Raw genomic sequence first — 20,484 nt, 5'->3', positions numbered from 1 at the left:
ATGTCAGGCTCTTCTGCTGGGATCCTGCTTCTTCCTCTCCCACTCCCCCTGCTTGTGTTCCCTCTCTCGCTGGTTGTCTCTCTCTCTGTCAAATGAATAAATAAAATCTTTAAAAAAATAAAAATATCAAAATAATACCAAGTGTCTGTTTTGACCATAATGGTATGAAACTACAAATTAATAACAGGACGAAAACTAAAAATTCACAAGTATATGGAAATTAAACTACACACTTCCAAACAACCAATGGATCAAAGATGAAGTCAAAAGAGTAATAAAAAAATCTCAAAACACAAAAATGGAAACACAGCATTCTCAAACTTAGAGGATGCAGCATAAGCCATGCAGAGAGAATTTTATAGTGATAAATGTGTACATGAAGAAGAAGAAGGAGAAGAAGAAAAGAAGAAGAAAGAGGAGGAGGAGGAGGGGAAGGAAAAGGAGAAGAGAGCTTATAAACTACCTAACAGTACACCTCAAGGAACTAGGAAAAGGTGAAAAAACTAGTAAAAGGTAAAAAAGTCCAAAGTGAGGAGAAGGAAGGAGATAAAAAATATCAGAGCAGAAAGAAATGAAATAAAGAAGGGAAAAAAGTAGAAAAAAGCAAGAGGTGAAGAGTTACTTTTTTGAAAAGATAAATACAATTGACAAAAAGAAGCTTTAACTTATGTGGGGAGGACATCACCGTTAACTGTCCCTAGACATGGTTAAATCTACTCTCTTTCACAATAATGCCCTAAGGAATTTTGATCATTTCAACAATCTCTAGAACATCTTGCTAATCCACTATGCTAATGACTTGATGTTAATAAGATCTGATTATAGCAATTATTATTATTAATGTAGTTGTGGTAGTAATAGTAGCAGCAGCAGTAGTAATATCCTGACTGCTTATGTACTTGCATTGAGGAATAAACTGAGGAGATGCACTCCTGCTTGACTGCTGAAATGGAGTTAATCAGAGGTGGGTCAGACCAGTTACAAGAACTCAAAAGCCAATTGTCATATGAAATAGTTTAGGGAATGGTTCGAAGGCAGTCTTAACACTTGACAATAAAGCAGAAGGCATGAAGCCAGAATAGGAACACTGGGAGCAGAAGTATTCTGGCTAAGCCAGGTTGGGAGCCTACTGACTCCTTAATGGGAAGAGACCAGAGATCCACTAGTGAAAGAATAGAGGGATTAGTGTCTGGAAGCATCAAACATCATCCTTAGCTACCAAGTACTTCTCCATTTCTGTGACTTCCTGATGAATGATGATATTCAGGGATAAGCAGTTCCCACAGTTCCCAGTATATATGATGCTATTCCCTTTTCCTCCTGCCAAGGTAGTCTTCAATAATCGGCCCTGACACCCTTTCTAAGAGTTTATGAGAGTTCAGAATCATTCTTCCCACCATAATCTGGGCAGCCACCGCAAATGAAGGAAGATAAAATTGTGTATTAATTAGGAGAATCATCACAATGTTGTGGTTAAGAATGTAACAGATACTCTAGCAGAGTTTCTGGTTTATACTGAAGCACCTACTGAAAAAATGCAATACCTAGCCTAGCTCTGTTGTTGTTGTTGTTGTTGTTGTTGTTTCTAATTCATAGATGCTATCAAAAATCAGATAAAGAGCCTTAAGAAAATAAAGTTTTAAAGGCTATCTATCAATCACAAGTTCTGGGTTTGTTAAGTAGATGCTATTGGCATTTTAGGCAAAAAAAAGATGAGGAGGAGGATGTTATTAGAAAATTTGTGCCAGACCTTGTGCTAAATGCCTTAATATGTCAATTGTCAAACAACTCTGAATGAAAATGATTTTCCTATGAATTGGAAATCACTGTGTCTAACCAAAAAGTAAGAAAGGTGAAATAGAGTTGAAATAACTTTTTGAAAGTGAACATTCAGATAAAGGAAGACCATGAATTCAATCACCATGCAGAATACTTTATCTACAGAGAAAAAAAAATAGGAAGATGCAGGAGTTTATAACATGGGATTTGTTAATTATTTCTTCAATTATGTTTTCAATTCAGTTTTCTTTTACAATGCTAATGCAGTTTATTCAATAAACAACTATTGATAACCCTATCTAGCCATGGAGATATGGACAGGAATATCCTGATTCTTCCGTCTAGGAAATGTCTATCTAGAGAACAGACAGGAATAAAAGCCATTATAAAACAGTAATTAATATACTTTGAACAATTTTATAATTTGGATACTTTAGAAATCAAGAGATATTGAAGGGTCCTTCTGTTATGGAGTGAGGTTAGGGAATGTTGCTTTAATGGAATGATAAAGACAACAAAATGGAAAATGAATTGGGAGTGCTGTGTGGAAAAATATGATGTCCTGGAAACAAAAGGACTTTGGAACTGGACCATGTGTGTTTTAATCCCCTCCTCCACTTCCTAGTTATGTAATTACTGCCACATTGCCAAAAGGCTCTGAGCCTTACACTTCTTTTTTTTTTTTCTTTTAAGATTTTATTTGTTTATTTGAGATAGAGCAAGAGTGAGAGAGAGAGAGAGAGCACAAGCAGTGGGAGCTGCAGGCAGAGGGAGAATCAGGCTCTCCACTAAACAGGGAGCTCAACTTGGGTCTCCATCCCAGGACACCGGGATCATGACCTGAGCCAAAGGCAGACACTTAACCAACTGAGCCACTCAGACACCCTGAACCTTACATTTCTAACTATAAAATGGATATAATAATAACTAGAAGTAACTAATCTTTTTTAAAGCTCGTTGTTAAAGACTTCAAATACATTATCTGATATGATCTTCTCAATTCTCTTACAATTAAGGAAATGAGCTCAAAAATTTTTAACAAGTTTCCCAGATCACAGAAATATTAATCAGTAGAGCCAAGATTTGAACCCACAACCATCTGGTCTCCAAGTTCATGGTTTCCCCTCTATACCACTCTCTGCTTTTAACTCCAAAGTTTTCTCTGGAGATTCCCAAAATTTAATACTTAAAAAAAATGAATAAACAAACCACCTATCAACTTAGCTGAGTGACTGACATAAAACACATATCAAACAAATACTGACTATTAAAATGGCATTATTCCCATTCTCCTCCAGATTAAATTCAGGAATTTGCATAGAGTACACAGTGGTAGAATTACTAACTAGCATGGCAGCAACATAGGAAAAAGAATCTGTATGTTCTTTGTGGGCAGAGAATGTATATCATCCATTTTGTGTCCCCACCCCTAGAAGAGCACCTTGTCAAATGGCAAAGAAAATAACTGGGAAAAAAATGAATAACCACATTTATACACACTACCTCAGGTTGATATGCACCATGATGATATAAAGAAAGAGTATTTCCAAATTTGCTTCAAAACCTCTTGCCTGATGACAAATGATTTTCAATTGTTGAATCTCAGGTACACTGGATATCTGTCTTCAGGGAACCAAGGCTGGCATTTCATGGTGGCTTTTAGAGTTAGAAACCAAACGTCTGGGACTAATAAGTACTGGGTTTCCTTCTAGCAGGAAAACTAAATAGATTAAAATGATTCATGTTTGACTAAATTATCACTTTATTGTGACCCGATTGACTGAGAAGCTAAATCACAACAAATATTGGAGGGTAAGCCAAGTAAATTTCACAAGAAACGTGTGACTTTAAATCATGCCTTATTGGTGATATTTTAAACCCCTGAATTTGTGCTTTTTAAACCATTGAGATTTAAACCATTGAGAATTTATCTTTTAAAAACACCTTTGATTTCAGGGTTGGAAGCTGGCAAAAACAGCTAAAACTTTCTTGCTGCATACCATAATTAACTAATATAATTCAAAATGCCAATCTCATCACTGCTTGTTTGAATAGACTTTGGCCTTTCTAGATCATTTGGAATTTGGATAAGAGCCCTCTTTACCCAGAGAAATTATAGTGTTTACCTCTGGCCCCAACGGTAGACTGAAACAACAGGAGTTTCTTACGAGGATAGAATAACATGTATGGCATTGACTCTGGAAATAGGAGAACTGAGTCCCATCTATGGCTTTATGAGTATGGAGAGAAAGTCTTTGGTTTCTCTCTGGGACAACTTGAGAAAGAGTTTGTGAGGAAGGAATTCTCCTGAATGAACTCAGGTCTTTCCAAAAATCAGGAGTGAGTTCAGAAGGAAACACAGAACATTATCACAGTGATCTCATATTTTATATTCATCCAGGTGAAGAAGAGGAAAACCTATGGCATGCCTCAAACACCCCAGCTGTTTATGGTGTCATGGCAGATGTGACGAGCAAGAAGTGTGACTTTGGGCTCCAAGAGCCATTGAGGAATCACCTAGTCCCTGAGAGATGTTCGTGATTCTGAAATCTACTCACTGCCCCTGTCATTTTTATCAGATTCTCCATGTTTGGGCCAAATCACATCTTAAACATTCCAAGCTTCTGACAATTATTTCTGTTTTGTAAATCTTTCCAACTAACCTATTCTAGTTTTCAATAAAAAATTTTTAATGTATTTTTTCTCTTTGGATACACTGACAAAGTTCCATAAGTTAGAAGATGCAGACCCAGATGTGAGCACTACCCAGTTACCAGCTCTCTGATTTTAGGCAAGCCAACGTGTAAGCAGTTGATTGCTCCCCTTTTTTCTTCTCTTCTCTCCTCACCTCGTTTTCTTCTTCACTTCCTCCTCTTCCTCCTCTTTCACCTTTTCCTTTTCCTTCTTTTTCTTCCTGTGTCCAAAATTAAATGTGAGGATCATTATACATAACTTATCTGACTAGAAAACAAAGATCAAATTAAATATTGTAGATAAAATGGAATGGGAACTATCTCAGACTGTTTGGGTTTCTGTAACAAGATCTCATAGATTGGCCAGCTTAAACAACAGAAGTCTATTTCTCACTGTTCTGGAGTCTGAGAAGCCCAAGATCAAAGTAACAGTTGATTTGATTCTTGGTGAGAATCCTCTTCCTGGCTTGCAGATGGCCATTTTCTCATTGTGCCCTCAAATGGCAGAAAGAGAAAAGGACAGAAACATAAAATCTTCTTCTAAGGGCACAGATTCCATCACATGGGCTCCACTCTCAAGGCCTATGCACATCCCAAAGTCTCCACTTCCAAAGAGCATCACATTAGGGATTAAGGATTTAACATATGACTTTTTGGGGGGACACAGATATTCAGTCTATGACAGGCAATGGGAACCTTCATGAAAACAGCAAAAACACTAGACCCCCCTCAAAAAAAAGTCAAAATCAAGTAATTGAGGACATAAATTAATTAATTAAAGGCTTGCAACAATATCAGGAGTACTTAGTCTTAAAAAAAAAAAAAAGAGGCTGAATCTTGGTAAGAACAGGAAGCCTTGTGCCTTTTGACTTGCTCCAATCCTAACTTCCTCTCCTCAGTTCTGCAGCCTCCTTGAAAACCAGCAGCCTAGCAGACACTAGAGGAATAGGAGTTTGGGAGCCTGGATTTAGTTCCATTCTGTTCATTTATGAAACACTTCCTATGTGTATTTACCTTCTAAGACATGGCAAGGAGCCAATATTTTTAGTAGTTGAAATCATATATCTAATGCCCAAGCAAGAGGTAGGCTGAGCAGGGGACTATTTCTATGCAAAAAATACCTATTAAGTATGCCTCTCTGCTCTAAGTTTAAAAATGTTCTCAGAAAATTCAGAGGTGGGAATGTACATATTCTGGAAATAGGAATGATGAAAAGATTTCTCAAGAAGTGAAGGTCCTCGGTAGTACTGGCATCTTGGCCGCGTAGATGTATAAGCAAAGGCATAGAATAGAGACATGGAGACATAATGTGTACAGTCTAATACATAGTCCACTTGGGTTCATGATCTCATCATGGATTTTTCTTTTGAAATTTTATACTTTTTAGGTATACTTTTCACCACATTTTGGTGCTAAAAGCCGATTCCATTAGCATATCACAATTATCACCTCTCTGAGCACTTTTGAGCAATTTCTCAGTCAATATGGGTATTTGCCACACTTCTGGAGCTGTAAGTTTAATTAGTCTTATATTTATGCTCTTTGCTATGCTATGGAGATTTTAGGAGATTTTTCCTAAGACAAGCCTTCATCTTATGCAATGTAGCAAAACCTATTGCCTGCTCATATAACTTAGTTTTCTTTGATGATCCTGTCTGGTGTAAGAATTTAACTCAGTCCTTCCTCAGAAATTCTGACCCATCCAATGGGGAATAGGCTCTTCGGGAAACTCAGTTGTTGATCCCCCATAACTTATGGGGCCATTCAATCTGCTACTTAATGGCAACTTCGTTTGACCTTTCCTGTATGGAATCCTTTTATGTCATGTTCTTCCATTCACCCTTGACTCTTCATTTTTTTCTGACTCAGACTCAACACCCAATCCCATATTTTCTTCTCTTATGTACCCACAGGTAGGTTCAGGTATGAGCTGGGCGTCACCTTTTACCCAGTGTTATTCTTGTCCTTCACCTCCATACATGCTTGCACAGGGATTAGTATCTACTGCTCTAAACCAATAAAAAGCATAGTCAAAAGAACTTTGTTTACCTAATTTGTGTCTTTTACCTCATTTTAGAGGAACAAAGTCAAACATAAATTCTTTTGCAGAAGACATACAATTTTTCCCCAATAGCTGTCTCATTCCAAAGTACCATATACTTTCTCACTTTTTATTAATAAAGACCCAATATGCCTGCATATTTCCCAACATTATTGACATTATCAGTTTTCTCCTCACTGCCATTGATTTGCTGATGGTACTTGATCTGATTGACTTTGCCATGGTCATAATTGCTACCATCGCTAATCACATTCATTGTGCATTTTTGTTGTTGTTGGTAGCATTGTTCTTCTAATTGGGCCAGATCATATTTTACAGAGGCAGAAACTCTTGCTAATAGTGTTGCCTTTCTCCAAAAGGACTTGCTTAGCAAGTATTATATTCCATTTATGAGAATCACAGTTTAAACGGAAATGGCTAAAAAATTGTGGTTCAAAGTACAGAGGGAGGCAGTGTGAAAAGGTCTCTTGTGAGTTCCCTCTGATTTTCCACCTCCACTGCCTTGATTCAGACTTCTTTGCCAAAGAGCATTACCAAAGTCATCTGCTTGGTCTCCCCATGTCTTACCTAATCCATTCTGATCTATCTTCACAATTATGGAAAAATAGTGCTTAAAATATTTCTTCTGATTATATTTTCTTTCAGGATAAGTAACTGATGAATTTTCTAATTCTATTCCATGTGGGAGAGCATGCTTTGTATTATTCCCATACTTTTTAATTTACAGAGGCTTATTTTATAGCCTAGGACATGACTTAGCCTCAAAAATATTCCTTGTGCAATTGAGAAGTGTGTATTTTCTGCTGTTTTGGGTGGAATAGTCTACAGATGTCTGTTAGGAGTAGGGGGTTTATAGCCTTGTTCGTTTTCTACTCTCTTATTAATCTTCTTTCTAGTTGTTCTAGCCACTTTAAAGGTAGGATATATAATGCTCCAATTATTATTGTTGATTGTCTATTTCTGCCTTCATTTATGTTAGTTTTACTTTGTGTGCTTTGGTACTGTCTTAGGTGTATATATGTTTATAAATAGTATTTCTTCCTAGTATTTGACCTTTCTTTGTCATTATAAGAGGTCTCTTTTTATAATGTTTTTAAACAAAATCTGTTTTAAATTCTATTTTCATTTTTTAAAAGATTTATTTACTTGACACACAGAGAGAGAACACAAGCAGGGGAAGCAGCAGAAGGGAGAGGCAGAAGAAGGATCCCCACTAAGCAGGGAGCCAGATGTCAGACTTGGGGCTTAATCCCAGGACCCTGGGATCATGACTTGAGCAGAAGGCAGACACTTAAGTGACTGAGCCACCCAGGTGCTCCTATTATCAAACCTTTATATATTTGCTTAAAAAGGTCTTTCTTCATTTGCTGTTGCCCTGAAGACCATAGAGGCTCTAAATGTTTTTTTTTATTATTATTAATAGTTTGATTTTTGTTTTTGTTTTTAAATGATTTTAAACAATTTCACTTGGAGTGAGTCACCAGAGTTCCCCGTGTTCTCATGCCTGAATCTGATCTCCTGATGAATTTCAACACCAGCACCTTTAATATTTGTGTAGTCCTTCTCTATCCCCAACCTCTCTACATACATACACATGCAGGTATACATGCTTATATACAGAGTAACTGTTTTTCTATATCTGAACTAGATTTCCATCTGAATCCTTTATTCTATTATAGAGCAAAGAACCCAATTTGGTCAGTTTTAACGAACTCAATTACTTCAGAGTTTCCCAGTTATTTTAAGTCAAACAGTCCATTCAAAATGTTAGTTTATTTTCCTTCTTTCCTTCACTCTGGGATTACTTTAACTTCCCAGGGGACTATATTTTCAGGTGTGGAGGACAAATAGGAAAAAGCCATAGTCAACAGAGATCTTGTGGAATACTCAGCAGTGTTCAATCTTGTCTGATATCAGGTATAGCAAATCTCCCCACCCTGACTTCTTCTGATGCTACTCTGTTCACTGCTCATCTCTCCAGTATCCCAGTGTTCTGAAGCTGTCATGGGAGTGTTCAACATTCTCCTCCAGAAATAATTAGAATTCTACTAACAGACTAGGAAACACAACCTTTCCCCCAGCTTTTCTTCCCCAGCAGGTATCTTGATTTTTCTGTTTCCAAATCACACTGGGCTAAAAATCTCCTAAAGGTCATTATGTCTCAGAGTTAAAGCACAAAGCTGAATACAATTGACTACTGGTATCAGATGTCCAAACATTCCCTTGGAACTCTCCCTAAGGAGAAGTCCCAAAATCTCCCTAAGTCCCTACAGAATTCTTTCTTGGTGATCCCACCAATTGCTCTATTTTGCCTTCTCTTTAACTTTTCTTCAATCTATGGCCTAATGATTCCATATCCTTTCTGAAGTATGAACATCACATCTGGAGGTTTCTTTCTCAAAATCTGTGTTAGGAATTTATGTATATATGTATATAAGTAAAAGTTGAGTGAGGTTTCTGTTCCCTGATTCCTTAGTGATGACACTACTTGGTTTTAGCAGCCTGGATTGTGAAATGAAAAGTTAAAAAGGGATTATTGTTTCAAGAGTGAGTATGCCCATTGGTTAAACATTTGAAAAATCATTTTGATATACGTACATGTTATTTCCTCTTCCTAGATTACATTCCCTAACCTACTGGCAAAATCCGAACAATCCTATGGGATTCCAAACCTGTAAAACTTGTATTGCCTACCACAGAAAATCAGAGATTACTTTCTTCATATCTCCTCATGTGTGTTTATATCCATTGTTATATTTATTCTTTTATATTATTTCATATCATTTTTGTTTTATTTTGACTTGTCTGCCTACCATTTTAGGCTATGCATATTCTGAGTGCTAGTTTTGAGGTTTCATTACTGTATAATACATGTTTAATGAGTGAGTCAGGAATGAAGACATGAAGGAAGTACACGCTAAGAGAATAGAATTCAAGAGGGAGATGTTGGAGAATGGTGTGAGGTAGGGATCAAGGGCACAGTTTGTAGTAAGATTCTCCCATAGTGAAAAAACATTCCAGAACCCCTGATTTCTGGGAGACAAAAATGCTTTCAGAGAATCTTAGTACTATTCTTGGTAACAATACTTTGTTCAGGTCAGTAGAGAAGAGTAGATTTAAGAGTGTTTAGAAGTCAGGAGACAAGATTCAAGTTATCATTTTGCCAATATGCTTTGTACACAGACTTCTGGTTCTCAACCATTAAAGAGAGGAATAAGGAGGCTTTGTTTTGTGATTAAAGTTGCCATTAGCTTAAGATATTCAGTGACACAGCTTTTACAGATTCAGTAACCAAGTGTACGTTGAGGCATGATTCTCCAGCATGTTGTCTTGTATCCTACCTAATTCCTGAAGAGAGGGAGGCAATTTTGTCCTTACCACCTATTTACTAAGGACTTCAAAACACGTAATTCACATTGAAGGGTTGGTTCTACAGATACTTTGCAGTAGTCAACCTTTATTTCTTTCTAGTCAACTTTACTTTTATTCTTAGAAGAATGCTTTCTTTGTGCATACAAAGAATCTGAGAAGTCAAGAGGGATTATAGATGACTGTCACAGACCCAGTTAAATGGTCTGGATAATTTTCATTATAGCTGTTTATGCGAATCTCTTGTCAACACAGCTTAGTGATATCATCTTGGTAGTTTGAAACTGTTCATGGTGAGCACAGTTATGAATACTTACATCACAGAAATCAACAAACCTACAAATTTGTTGTTTCCTCCACCTTCTAGTTTATCATACCCCCAAATTCTTTTATGCTAGTCTTTGGGACAAAGAGAATTTTGGTCTTTATGATAAAGAAAATGGAAGTATTTCTTAGTTGCAATCAAATTATATTTTCTATCTTGAGATATTAAGAAGTATTCTGGCCTAAAGTTTAGGACCCGAGTTCTTATTCTGGTTCTGCTGTATCTGTCACCTAATATAAGCCATTCTATTTCCTTTGGGCTCTGTATCACCAGTTTTAAAATGAAGCGATTGAACTAAATGGTGTCCTGGAAGCTTCCAGTTCTATTGATCATGACTTTAGGCTTAGAAGAAATATACTCTGGAATCTACTTGCCTGATAACACATATAAAATTATTTAATAGAAAAAAGGCTGGTTAATGTCACTTAAGATAAAAGATATTGGCCTATGTTGATATAAGCATACTCCTTTTAAGCAGACCTAGTTATCTGCACAGGAAAGAGGTGTTCCACCCTCACTTGACTTTTTAATCCCTTGAATATTTATTCAAATTCAATATTTCACCAGCTTCTTATCTGTTTATGTTGATGCCTTTGAAAGCATTTTGATATTCACACCCCTCTTCTCCTTTTCTTTGCATGCCCCCTCTGCAGATGGTCTAAATCAATTCTGATCTGTACTGCAATTAAAAGAATAAATCATAACTTATTCTCAAATGTTCATTATCTCAATTTTTATTATAATTCCTATTTGTTTTCTTTCTTCCTCATGTTTGCATTTGTGTAAAGACTTTGCAGAAAATTATAGTCAATTTATTTGCTTATCTTTAATTACTGATGCTAAGCAATTTCTTCCTTGGTTTGTATGGGCAGGAAGACTGGCCCTAGGTGGAGTTACAGAGTAGATAAAACTGGGCTTCACTTTCTTCCTGTCTTTCTTTGATTTCTGATAATAATGTTAATGAAAATAATAGAAAACAACAATAGTCATCATTCTTTGAATTCTTACTATGTGCAAGGCACTGTCTCATGGCATTATGATATTACCTCCTTTCTCACCCCAGCAGACAGCATAATCTAGTCCCACCTTCATCTCCACCATTCTAGTCCCTTGCACTTACCTCACTCAGGGAATGACCAGATTCCTGCCCTTGCTACTGATTTCAGGCCTTCTCTCTTTCACAGTTTCCTAGTCCCTCAAATGACCCCCTCAACCTTGCCTCAGTCCGTCTATGTCAGAATCTCAGCTGCCTTTCACTTAAAAAAATCACCTGACGCTAATGGAAAAAAATGCCGTGAAAGACAGTTTAAATTATTTTAAGAGGAGTTTCTATCCACTAAGTAAGATTGAATAAAACTAAATACAAAAACAATGTAATAAAACAATAGGTATTTTCCAATGGTACATAACAAAGCTAAAAGGCAGCCAACCACCCACATCCTTGCTACAGTTTGGGCTTTCCAGAAGCATACACTGACGGAGTTTGAAGTTTAAAGTGTTCATAGGGATTGATACCTGTGAAAGAAAAAGTCAAATTGTAATGCAGGCTCACAAAATTTAGCCAAACTTGTGGGAGCTCTGGAGAGAATGTTGACTCATGGAGTTGTTTCACTTTGGGTCAAAGGGCAGGACCTTGGTGCCCCTACCTTGCTCAAAACCTCACATGAGCTATCCTAGGTAAAGCATGTCCTCAAGTGAGGCTACTCTTTGTAGCTGAAGCACACCCCAGAGTGAGGGGCAGTTGGCTGTCCCCTGCTGGCGCCTCTGCAGCTGAGCAGAAACACTTTCTTGAACAGGGATCAGGCAGCATAGCTCCATGTTGATCACACCTCATCCACATCTTTTACTGATAATTTCCTTGGTTAGATGACAGAAAAATGAAATTGAGTACATTATGATCCAATTCATCTTCAGAAGAGTGATAAATCTAAAAGTTTAAAATCTCCAAAATGTTGCCATTTTACATGTCTGAGATTTTGAATATCCGCTCTCTCTTTCTGGAATTTCTGAAATGCCCAGCCCCATCTCTTTCAAAACCAATAAATACTAGGGGGTCCCATGATACCTGCTTGAGGTTGAGATGGTTGTTGATTCCTTTCACTGTGAGACTCTGAAAGTGAGCTTCCTCCTAATTTGGCTTTTCTGATTGTTTGTCTTTCAATGTTATCACTGGGCTGTGAGCCCCCCACAAAGCTGAGGCCATGCCTAAAATGTAGGTTTTCCACAGGTACCTACAGGAGGGAATGGATAGCAATTGATGGAACTACAACACAACACAAATCTGAAGTCACTAAAAAAAGAAAAGAAATCTCAAATCCTTTGTTTATCAATTCTCAGGAATATTTTCACATTTTCCAATTTTCTGCAGATGTACAGTATTGACATCAACTCCTGAGTCCTAGGGATTCATGGATTTCTACAAAGCATAACAGTTGGTGGCTTCAGGGGGTGCCAGGTGGTGCTGGGACAGCCATCACACCCTGAAGAAAGTCACACCAGGAGATCCAGGGCACCAACTGTGTTCCAAATTGTCCTGATGTATGAGCTACTGGCATTCAGAAGGCCATGTGGAGTGAAGCACATGGTTTCTCCTCCAGCAAGACTTTTTTTTTTTTTTTTTACTATTGCCAATAAAATAAATTGGGGTGCTGGCAGGGGTGGTGTACAGAGATACACTGGCACAGGAATGAGAAAATATTGCTGACAGCAGTCTGATGCAAAGCAATCATAGCACCTTGCGTTCGGTAGACATATTTGAACTATTCAAACAACACTATCCTTGAGTCCCTGTAATATTGAGAGCCTATATAAAGTCACACAGGGTAGCATGTGTTTGACAGAGGAGGGAGTTGGAAGACTGGAATACTTTAGTATTTAGTCCATGTCATTATCCTTTATATTACTTTGTCTGCCCTTAGCACAGGTAGAATATCTCCCTTCTACTCATTGTGAAGAAAGTACTTTGATGTTCAAGTAGGCCTTATGCTGGAATATATATATATATAGCTTTATTTTTAAGACCTATTTCTTCTTTAGGACTGTTTCATTTAAGGCCAAATCTCTAATGTGAAACTCATCCCCTCTTTCCCACTTAATGACTTTGTTTCCATAATTATCCTCTTATTTTAAATATGGTTTTCTTTTTTCTTTAGGGCATTATAATCAGCTTCTAAACAGATTGTAAGATCTTCCACTTTAAAACAAAATTTATTTCTTGAAGCACCCTTATCTATATTTTTAAATTATTCTTTATTCTAAGAACTCCTCAAAGTCACAGAAGATAACCCTCCTTCCTTACCTCTTACCTTCTCGAAGTCACTCCAATTAGACTATGTTTCTGTCTTTGCCACAGAACTGCTTCTGTCTTTGTCAGGATGACTAAAGCCTTACAGTTTTCCAAGTTCAGTGGCCAGTAATTAGTTTTTATGTTATTTGAGGTTTCAGCAACAATTAAACAACATGTTGGCATGTTACGGGCTAAGATTTAATTGTATTGTCTTTTTACCCAAATTGATGCCATGGTGCATCACCACATCACCTCCAGTCCTGTGGCTTAAAGTGCTACTTGCAGGCTGAAGAGGCTCAATTATTTCTGGTAAAAACCAGAAAGGCATTTGTATAGTAAAGAACTAACATTGCATAGCACCTAATTGAAATCCTAACAATATGAAAAGCTGTAGCTGTTTGCCCATGATCAGACAATGACAACCACATCACAACCACCACCTGACTACCAGTGTCTAAAGAGAACATCAATTGTGTAAAACATTTCTATTTTACAAGGATGTTAAAGTGTGAAGGAAGAATGAGCCCTGGAATCAATGAAATGCAGCATATTCCCTGCCTATTCTACATCCTCACTTGTATGGCTAAAAGACAATTCAGATTTACCATGCCCAAAACAGAATTCTTAACCTATAACTCCACACATTTACTCCTTCCCCCATTTCCTCCAGATCATTTATTAGGCCCATCTACTCAGTTGCTCAGGTGAAACAAGCAAAAAAGACTAAAGTAGAAACAAGCTCTTTTTGGTTCCCCCATATTTTGCACTCCACTAATTAAACTATTCAATGGGTATGGTCAGTTCTTCCTTTATTAAATATCTGAATGTGCTGCTTCCTACTCCCTTCTTTGCTGGCCTGTTTTTGAAAGCATGACTTCTTACCTAGAGAGCACCACCCCCCACGGTTCTCTCTGTTTCTACTTCTGCATGATAATTTTTCATCTCAAGCGAGATCATATTCCTCCACAGGTTACAAGCCTCCAATGGTTCACCGCACATTGGTCAATAAGGTTTCTGCTGAGGAATTCAGTGATAGCCTTATCCCTCTTTTTTCTCCTTTTTGCTTTTAATATTTTTCAACAGTTTTATTATAATAGGAGGAGATCATTTTTATTGAACATTTTTGAGAATTTATGAGCTTCACGAGCTTGGATCTCCAAATCTTTTCCAGAATTGGGAAGTTTTAGCCATTATCTCTTCTTTAAAAAAAATAAGTAAGCTCTACACCCAACGTAGGACTGGAACTCACAACCCAAGATCAAGAGTTGTATCCTCTACTGACTGAGCCAGCCAGGCTCCTCTTAGTCATTATCTTTATTTTAATTTATTTTTAAAAGATTTTATTTATTTGATAGAGAGAGACACAGCGAGAGAGGGAATACAAGCAGGGGGAGTGGGAGAGGGAGAAGCAGGTTTCCTGCCGAGCAGGGAGCTGATATGGGACTCCATCCCAAGACCCTGTGATCATGACCTGAGCCGAAGGCAGACGCTTAACAACTGAGCCACCCAGGCACCCCTTAGTCATTATCTTTAAATGAGCTTTCTATGCCTTTTATTTCTCCCTTTTCCTTCTGAGTCTCCATTATATGCCCCTTGTTTCTTATGGTATCTCATAATCCATATAGGCTTTCTTCACTCTTTCATTCTTTTTTTTTCCCCTTTGTTCTCCTCCATCTGGACAATTTCATATGAGCTGTCTTCGAATTCACAGTTTCTTTCTTCTGCTTGATCAAGTCTGCTGTGGATGTTCTATTGTATTTTTCGTTTATTTATTGTATTCTTCAGCTTCAGAATTTGTTGGATTCTTCATTATGATTTCTATCTCTCTGTTATACTTCTTGTTTTGTTCATGTATTGTTTTCTGATTTCACTGAATTGTCTTTCCATGTTGTCTTGTACTTCACTGATCTTCCTTACAACAACTATTTTGAATTCTTTATAGGGCAAATTATAGACTTCCATTCCTTTGGGGTTGTTCACTGAAAAATTATTGTATTCCTTTGGTGGGATTATGTTTCCTTATTTTTTCATGTTTGCTGAAGTCTTGCATTGCTTTCTTTGCATTTAAAGAAGTCGTTACATCCTCTACACTTTGTGGGCTGGTATTGGGAGAACAATACATTTTTGTCAGCCTTACTGGCCAATCTGATGTTTTCTCAGAATTTTTCTGTGGTATTCTTATTTCACAACTGTTCCCTAATAGGGGAAATACTATATTAAGGTTGTATGCCTTCCCTCAATCCTCTAAAGTCAGCCTGGGTGCTGATAGCCTCCTGTAGGCTTTACCTGGGGCAGTGCTAAATTTTCAGGTTTTTGTGTTTTCTCTGAATCCCTCAGAAGCCAGCCTCCTGTGCATGCTCACTAGCTGTTTGCAAAAGCTTGCACTCTCTGGCCTTGGGACACAGTACATGGAGTTGGCCACAGGATGGGTATGTTTGTGAGTGAGGCATGTGGAGCATTTGGGGTGTCTATGGGCCATGGTGGGAGGTATAAGCCAAGACATCCCCAAAAGCTCATGGGTGAGCTTCCTGATGAGATCTGCAGAGTGATTAGAAGAATTCCCATTCCTCTGATGCCCGTGTGGAACTATGGTTATTGTTCTTTCAGCCCTTGTACACTGCTTCCCACCTTCCCCACCCAGGTCATTTGCATATCTCATATTCTGGAAAGGACAAGAAAGAAGAGAGCCTGTTTGCCAACACAGGGAGAAAGCCACACACTCACTCACACACTGTGTGCAATCGCAGGCTGGGAACATATCTTTGTTCTGAGCTGTGCTATCTTGGAGGAAGAATGCCAGTCGTACCGTGAAACTGTTCTTACACTTTGTTTGCTTTTTTAAAGACTTATTTACTTATTTATTTTAGGGGGGATGAGGGGCAGAGGGAGAAAGAGTCTTAAGGAGCCTCTATGCTCATTGCAGAGCCTGATGGGGGGCTCATTCTCACAACCCTGTGTTCATGCCCTGAGTGAAAACAAGAGTCTGATGCTTAATCAACAGCACCACCCAGGCGTCCCCCTTCTTACACTCTTGAATGCAACCAGTTTTGGTTGCTTCTTCTGCGGTGGTGCTCTGGAACTTCTCTTTTGGGCTCAGTGACTTCCATAAAGACACTCTCATTCATGGGTGATTGTCAAAATTGGTGATATATGGGATTATCAAAATTGGTGATCTTTCTGAACACAGTCAGAAACTCTTATTCTGCCATGTTTCTGATGTTGTTTTCTCCACATGTCCATATCTCTAACTTCTAAATTAGTGCCTGGCATATAATAAGTACTGGGTAGGTATTTATTTAATGGATAAATAAATAAATACTGCTCTAGTATAAAAAGAACTTGAGGTTAAGTGTTGGCAGGTTGTTTTCCATCTTATGATCTTTTTAACTTTGTTTCTCCATCTGTAAAATGGAGAGAAATACTTAATTCACACAGTTTAGGTAAGAATTTAAGAAGACTGTTGGTGTTAAGTACACATAAATAGTGCAGAATAACTAATACATATTAGTTTTTATTTGTCTTTATTTATTTAGCTGTAAGTGAAGGCCTTCTTGTTATTGCCCTGATAGGCAATATGAAAAACATCATGAAAAATTAGCCAAGCCTCCTCTGGCTCATTTTACATAATGTTCAGTTTGGCCTGCTTCTGTAGCTGATTGACCTAGGCCTCCACATTATCTGTGGTGTCCTCTATAGTGACCCCATCAACTCACTACCATTCTTTCTCTGTCACAGCAGGCTTCAAGAACTGGTGAGCCTCCTACAACAGTGGCACAAACCTGAGCCACACTGTGTGTTGCAAGTTGGGATGGTGGCACCTCTACCTGGAGTTCCCTGCCTCCTGTGGCTTGGTGAGCAGGTGCACCCTCAAGAAACCTCAGCCCAGGCTTGGGCTCAGTAGCCAGTGTATGCTACTGCCTCCAGTTTGTTTGTTTGTTTCTGAAACATTTATGGTGCCCTGTAAGCATACCTCTGCCTCCAGGTTTATTTAACTTTAACCTCTTTATTTATTACATGGAAGTTGTAAACTCATTCTCTTTACTGTAATCCAAATTGAAACTATGACCAAATAAAACGAGAGAGTTTTGGATAGTACTATATGAAATATGAGGCTTTTCCCCACCACACATACACACATACACACACACACACACACACAGGAAAAGGGAATGAAGACTGGAGAGAATTATCCCTTTCATTCTTTTGGCAAGCTGTCCCTTCTTCAAACAATCAAGGAAAAACAGAACTTTACCTTGTTATTGCTTCCCCCGCCCCTTTTTAACTAGGTAATCATAAAGGACAAATTTCAAGTAGCATGATGAAACAATTCATTTCCTACTACAGCTAGAAAAATAGGCAGTCAGAGTGTATAATTGAGGACATTATCATATCCTATTCTGTTTCCCCATTGCTAGACCTTTAAAAATAAAGAAAAATACTAAGAAAATAGCAGGATTAAGGCATATGGATTAAGACTAAGAAATGCATGGCTTTTCCTGGAAGTGTGCCAGACAAGTCTCCAGCCCTCAAATCTTTCCTTATTAACATCTTAGGTTGACTGAACTCTATTATTAAAAATGGACCCCCTTTGGAATTTGATACATTTTCTGGGTTTAATATTGCAATTAAAATATACTTTTTTTTTCTTTATGGCAAATAATTCCATATTTATTTGGTCACACCCAAATACCCCAGGAGTAACCTTTATTGCTTGGAATGGGAGAAGTAAATATTAAAACCTTTGTGTATATTTGTTTTTACTTTTTACTTTTTTATTTTTACTTATATTTTTTGAGATTTAAAATGCATAAATGTGCTGCTAAACAAGTGACTTAATAGCAATTATATTTTATAATTGGTAACTATTTGAGTATATATATATACATATATACATATATATATATACAGATAGATAGATATAGATGGTACATAGTCAAAATATTTTTATCAATTAGCAGAATAAAATTTGAACTCCTTTCTGTTGGATAGAATGGGATACTCAACAGATTCTTTCCTCCTTCTGCAATACCATCACCCATATTTTATTCTACTTTATACTTAAATAATACAAAACTCTTGAGTTCCTTGAACACTTGAAGTGGTCTCACATCACTCTGCATTTGTTCCCTTAGATCCTTTTCCTGGAACCCCATTTTCATCTCCACCTGCCAAATTCTTATATCAGAACTGTATCAGATCTCAACTTCTCTGTACAATGTTTCCTGTTTTTTTAAAGATCTTTATTGAAATATAATTTAACATCATAAAATCTACACATATAAAGTGCATAATTCAATGGTTTTAGTACATTCACAGAGTTGTGCCCTCATTGCTACTATACAATTCAACAACGTTTTCACCACTCTGAAAAGAAATCCTGTACCTATTAGAAGTCACTCCTCATTCTTGATATTAAAACATATACAGTAACAAACTCCTTGAGGGTAAAAACTGTTTTTTATGCATTTCTGATTCCCTAGAAATAGAAAATAATATTAAGTAGACAAACTTATACTTTAAGGTATAAAGGTACAAAATAGGTATCTAGTATAAGTAGGCATCAGAAATACCTTAGACTAGGAGAGTACCATAAAGTCCTGACCATTAAGACTTTAATGAGGATCAGTTGATTGTCATTTGAGACTTCCATGGATGAACATTGAGTTGAACAGACAGTTTTAGGATGATTAGCAAAAAGAGAAATCAGGAAACCTAAAGGTTTTTAGCTTCTCAATTTTCTTGGAGGCCAATTAAAATTTTCATAGTAAATTTTATATCAGAATGTCATCATGTGCTTGTTCTAATTGCCATGTGAGAATATTTTTTGAAATTTGTATCTTCAAATGTCTCCCAGTCTATGAAAAAAAAATGTGATTTCTAGTTTTCTCTTCATAACCCTGGCACCTAAATCACCAAAATACACAATTTTACAAAGAGGCTTATGTATGTAATCTAATAGAATTGGTTGAATTAGAAGACGCTAGGAGGATGAAAGATAATGGAAGAGAAAAATTCAGGAAAAGGAGAGAAGCAAGTGGAGGATGCTGCAAATCATACTTTCAACGCCATGATACTTTGAGCTGAGTTTCTCACGCGATGATGCACCATGAAAGGAGTGTCAATCCAGAAGGCAGGCCAACTCTTCTCATAACCAACAAGTGATGTGAAGAGGCATGATGGCCCTGGAAGTTCATAGAAGGGCCAAGCAAAAAAGTGATGTATTCTTCTTCTTTTTTTTTTTTTAATTTTCACATATGCAACAATCTTAACCGTGACCTAACACCTGATTATCTTCTCATCCAAATATTTGACTTTGAATTGGGGTAAGAAATTCTCCTTGTCCTTTTGAGTGTACTGGTGCCAGAAATATGGTGCTCAGAGCTTGACTATGATACCTCTGATACCACACTCTGATACCTCCTCCCATACCTCTGATACCATGAATACAGTTCAATAGCTATGCTTGTGCTTTACAAGACTATTGGTCAGTCACTCTTCCACTGCAAATGTCAACTGCATCTGAGTAGGAGCAAGGTAACAACCTTTGTCACTACAATTCTATGATGCAGGTACCGAATATATATCCAGCCATATTCAGACTTGGTTGAATCTCAGTGACTTACTGAATATCAACTATAAGGACTCTCTCATATCTCTACAAAATGTCTTATTCCTTGAAAAACAAAATTGTGGTAAGGACTTGATCTTCAGGCTCCTACTTTAAGCAGGTCTAGGAATGTTCTACTTAATTTCTTTTTAAAAACTTCTCACTGTGTTCTGCCATATTGTTGGGCAATTTCAAGATCCTCATAGGTACCTAGAGGAAATTCTCAAGTGTTTTTCAATGTAGCTTTTCAGGATAAGGACAGAAGGAAGCTCAGCTTTTGTGACCATTCAGTTGCATAGCTCCTGAATTAGTTAGGTTTTTTGGCTTCTCTTTTATGGCTTTTCCAAAGAGCCATACATTCCA

This window comes from Ailuropoda melanoleuca, chromosome 2 (genome assembly GCF_002007445.2).
Source record: "Ailuropoda melanoleuca isolate Jingjing chromosome 2, ASM200744v2, whole genome shotgun sequence".
NCBI classification, from domain to species: Eukaryota; Metazoa; Chordata; class Mammalia; order Carnivora; family Ursidae; genus Ailuropoda; species Ailuropoda melanoleuca.
This window is presented reverse-complemented; position numbering follows the sequence as displayed.